Below are 5,294 nucleotides of genomic sequence, written 5' to 3'. Positions count from 1 at the left end.
TCTATAAATAAACTCTACACAATAATTTCCTCTCTTACTTCCCTCTGAGCCCCAGGTAACCACCATTCTACTTTCTGGTATCATAAACTTGATCACTCTAGTTACCTCATGAAATGAAGTTTCATGAAATACAGCATTCATCTTTTGTGACTACATTATTTCATTTATCATAATATTCTCATTATGTGCTGTATATATCAGAATTTCCTTTTTTTAAGACAATAATATTTGGATGCATGTATATCACACTTTGTTTAATCAATCGTCTTTTCATGGTCATCTGGGGTATTTGCACCCTTTGGCTATTTTGAATCACGTTGCTATGCACATGTGTGAACACAATCTGTTGAGTCCTTGCTTCTGTCTCTTTAGGGTAGATACCCAGAAGTGGATGCTGGATCATATAATTCTATGTTTCATTTTTTGAGGCCAGTCTATAATACTTTCACAGTGGCTTCACCATTTTATTTTCTCATCAGCAATGTAAAAGAGTTAGTATATCTCCACATCCTGGCCAACTCTTGTTACTTTCTTTTCTTCTTATGACCATCCTACAAGGCACAGAGTGGTATCTCTTTGTGGGCCAGAATTTGCTATTGTCTTTTTTAGTTTAGCTATTCAAAAGGGTATGAAGTGATATCTCCTTGTGGTTTTGATTTACTAATTTACTAATTTACCTAATGACAAATGATGCCAAATATGTTTAAGTATGTTTATTGGTTATTTATATATTCTCTCTAGAATCTTCTCTAGAATGACGCTTGTTCAAATCCTTTTACCCATTTTTAATTGTCTTGTGCTATGGTTTGAGTACATTCCCCATAGGTTCACATATGGGAAACTTGGTCCTCAGTGTAGTGAGGTTGGAAAGTAGCTGAACCATTAAAAAGTGAAAGCTAATAGTGGTGACGAGGTCACTGGAGGCACTGCTGTCAGGAAGAATTAATGTAGTGCAAGTTGGACCACAGGTACTTCTCGAGAAAAGAAACTTGCCCCTCCCAACTTTCTGGCTTTCTGTTTTGCCAAGGGGTCTTTCCCTCTTGAAAGTGCTTTACTATGATGTCATTTGCCATTTGATGCCACCAAGAAGGCCCTTACCCAAGGCCAAATCAATGAGACCACTTGGTTTGAACTTTCAACTTCTAAAATTGTGGGCTAAATAAATCTCTTTTCTTTATGCTTCCCATGCACAGGTATTTTGTTATAGTAACAGAAAATGGACTAATACACCTTGTTCTTTTTACTGTTGAGTTGTGAGTTCTTCATGTATTCTGAATATAAGTCCCTTAGCTTTTTATGATTTGCAGGTAGTTTGTCACATTCCCTGGGCTTTCTTTTCATTTTCTTAATGGTGTCCTTTGAACCAAAAACTTTTTAATTTTGATAAATACCAGTTTATTTTGCTTTTGTTGTTTGCACTTTTGGTGTCATATCTAAGAAATCATAGCCTAATTCAGGGTCATAAAGTTTACATTTTTTCTTATAAAAGTTCTACATTTGCTCATATATGTACAATGACGCATTTGAGCTTTTGTGCATGGCATGCTTAAAAAGTTTAGAAATGTTTACCTTAGAGATATACACACAAATCTTTTTAAAGCAATTGAATTTATTCTTTACTCGGTAAAAGAGAGTTATTGCTATGTTGGACAGTTTCCTTAGATGAAATTATTTTCTTATGAATATTTAAAATGTAGAAGACAGTATATATCAAAATTATGCTTTGATTCAATGGAAACTTTGTCATCTGGCCTTCAGTTTAGATTTCTAAAAAGAATAACCAAGAGTATTTATTACCTGTCTGACAACATGATGGAAGACCTATCATTCTACAGGAAATTTAGTCATTGTAAACATTCATATATATACTTATTTACATAAATGATATATAAATATATTATATATAAATAATATATAAAATATATAATGTGTAATAGATCATATATAAAATATATTTTATATATAAAACAATAGTCATTGTAAAATTTTATGTATATAAAATAAAATTTTCTGGTTTGTAGCTATATTTAGAAAATATTTGAATATTGTAGTTAATTAATAATTTAATAAATTTTCATATATCTGATTTGTGCATGCAGTCTTTTGAACTGTGGACAAATACTGCAGGAAGAAGGTAAGGAATGCCTAGCTCACCCTGGGTGTCTCACCCAAATGATGGCCCGCTATTGTGGAGCTACTTGCTGTAAAAACTGCGGGCATGAAATAATAAAAGACCAGAAACTGAGCTTTTACCCCTTTCCTCTACATGACAAAGAAAAATTTAAAAAGTGGTTAAAAAATATGAAATGGGGTTTTAGGACTGCCAGTAAATGCCAGTTCCTGTGTAGTGATCATTTTACTCCTGATTCTCTTGACATCAGATAGGATACTCATTATTTAAAACAAACTGTAATCCCAAAAATATTTTCTTTGCCTGAAGACTGTCAGGAAAAGGACCCTTCCTTCCCCCCCAAAAAAAACCTCAGAAGAAAAAATTGGAAGATGAGAGCAAAGTATGTCTAAAAGCCAACTCAGAAAAATCATTTACATTAAACGAGGCAAAGAAAAATACATTTAACACAGATGTGCCCCCGGAACATGCAGAATTACTTGATTCATATGTCATAGTGAATCCCGCAGCTCCAAAAACAAGAGGTATACAAATTAAGATATTAACTCAATCTAATTAAACAAGATACAAAAAAACCCACAATCTACCTTGAAAACATCAGTCAACCAAGATTTAGATGGAGACAGTTTTCACATATCTTTTGAAAATCATAATTCTACTATTGCTTTGCCAACTTCAGATTCAGAAGACATTCAACAGTCTTTGGAAACCCCAAAACTGCTTGAAATGACTACCAACCATCTTGATAGTTGATTAATCAAATCTTACAAATAATTCCGTGGGAATTAATTCATGAGAAGTCCATTCTTATTCTGCAAAATCAGCCCAGCAGTTGAGGAAGTAAACACAAAGAATCTCTTATTGCCACTTTTGCACGGACAGAAAATTCAAAAACTATCATTAATTCTTTTATACCAATCCAAAAAGAAGCCATGGAAATGGAAGACATAAATATTGAAGACCCCTTATTCAAGGATGTAGATCATGGGGCAGAAGTCTTACAAATTAATCATCCTTATTGCAGACAAGACATAAATAAGGAACATTTATGGCAAAAGGTCTCTGAGCTACATTTGAAGATAACTCTCCCTGATCTATAGGAACAAAAGACCTGTAGGCTGAAGTCTTCAGAAGCAATTATAAGCCTGCTAAGACAGGGAAACTGGCTATCTGAAGAAAATTTCAAAATATTACCATGATAAAACAGGTTTATAATTTAAAGAATTATATGGAACTGAAGCTTTCCTATGTGAAGTTTTTATTTTAATGAAGCTATAAATGTGCTCTGATATCATGAACTGGATCCTACTCTGAAAATGCACTTCAATAACACTAAAGTTTGAGAGTTAGTGGACTAAAACAAAAAAAATGGCTTTATTACTTGATAATTTCCCAGACTACACTTAAAATATTAGTGAATAAATAATGGAATTTCATCATAAGATAAAACAAGATATGGTTGAAACAGTCTAGAATACTTACCAGTTTTGGTTTTACTACTGGTATATGATAAGCAATGTATTTATTATGATTGAATCTTAATCCCTAACCTGTAAAATAGGGGCATTTATTAAATTGTTTGTTTCGTTTTGTCCTGTTGTTTGTTTTTTGCAGCAGGATCTCACTATGTAGTAATTTACTATGTAGCCCAGGCTGGCCTCCCAACTCACAGCAATCCTGCTCAGCCTCCCAAATGCTGGGATTACAGATGTGTATCACTGCACCCAGCAAACGTGCTTTTCATGTCTTGAAATTTCTGTTTTGTTTTGGGGACAGGGTCTTTCTATGTAGGGCCTTGAACTCAGTATGTAGCCCAGGCTGGCTTCAAACTCCTGGCAATGTCTTACCTCAGTCTTCGAAGTGCTAGGATTACAGGCATGTAATCTCTCTCTATTAAAATACTTTCATTAGAACAATTTTCTTTTTTCTTGTTTTTTAATTTTATGTTCTTTATTGGTACATATTTGTCATACATATTGACCACATCCTATATAGAACAGATTTTTGTAAGATAATATACTTACAAAATAGTAGAAGTGGGATAGGATTTTTATTAGATTGTCCCCAATATTTATTTAATTTTGTATTTCTTGAACTTCTGGCATATAATTGTATATCTATAATATATAGCAAAAACTGGTATAATTTTATTTCATTTGAATTCAGCTTGTAAGAGAGGCACTCTAAACTTGAAAGAATGTATATTTCACTACTTTATATATAGCTGATCATAATACATAACTAAATTTACATAATACATAACTTAATTTTAACATCTACTTATAGTGTTCTAAACCAAAAATTTTAATGAAATTCATTTTAAATACATACCAATATATTTTAGAAATCATAGTTTATATTGTTTATGGATGTAGCTTTTAAAATATATGCCTGTCATTTTATCATATCAAAATAATAAATATTACTACAAATTCTCTTGTATATTTTATTAAAATTTAAGAGTAAGAAATTATAGATAAGTGGTGATGACCTCAGGAAGACAAAGTTACTCTCTTAGAAAAGAGGTTTGAGTACTTAAATATAGATACTGCTTATATCTGCATGAATTTAAGAAAAATAAACTAAAATCTGAAGCAGACTTTGTGATAACACAATTGTGGAAAGATACATGTTATATATGTTCCCCCAAATTTGGCAGTCAATGAAATACGTTACTACCTATTGTGTTGAGCAAGTTCCTGTCATTCGATTCTTAATTTCTTCATATGTTAAATGAAAAATGTTATTATGTGTCTTAAAGAATGTTATGGCAAATTTTGTAAGGTAACAAACAGGTGTTTGAACCTGGAAAATAGCAGGTGCTCAATAAGCATTAGTTAACGTTGAATGCAAATAACAGTTATTTTGTGGGTGCATAGCAATTTTTTTTACATAATTGTTTCTTCCAATAAGTAATATTATTTGACAGTATATCAGCTAACTGTAAAAAGATTAGTGATATCTTTCTAAGGTGACCATGGGGGAGGGACAACTTTTAAGTATTCTCATGCTGCATTTTGCTATTATTTAAACAGTACAAAGAAAAGATAGTAACCTTAAGTCACAATAACATAATGTTTCAACTCAGTTTTTCCCACTGTACATATTAATTTTACATTTGTTTAAATTTAGGTTTTCCAGGAGTAATTTATGTACCTAGCTG

The 5,294-nt window shown here is 32.0% G+C and overlaps 1 pseudogene; it reads left to right on the top strand.

Annotated features, from left to right (window-relative positions):
- The first annotated feature begins 2,686 nt into the window (after positions 1–2,686).
- LOC100726122 (THAP domain-containing protein 5-like) lies at positions 2,687–3,330 on the top strand (annotated as a pseudogene).
- The last annotated feature ends 1,964 nt before the right edge of the window (positions 3,331–5,294 follow it).

Source organism: Cavia porcellus, unplaced genomic scaffold (genome assembly GCF_034190915.1).
Source record: "Cavia porcellus strain 051 isolate PalLab524CR breed Dunkin Hartley unplaced genomic scaffold, mCavPor4.1 scaffold_30, whole genome shotgun sequence".
NCBI lineage: Eukaryota > Metazoa > Chordata > Mammalia > Rodentia > Caviidae > Cavia > Cavia porcellus.
Note: the sequence above shows the minus strand (reverse complement) of the source record. Positions and strands in the feature narration are given on the sequence as shown.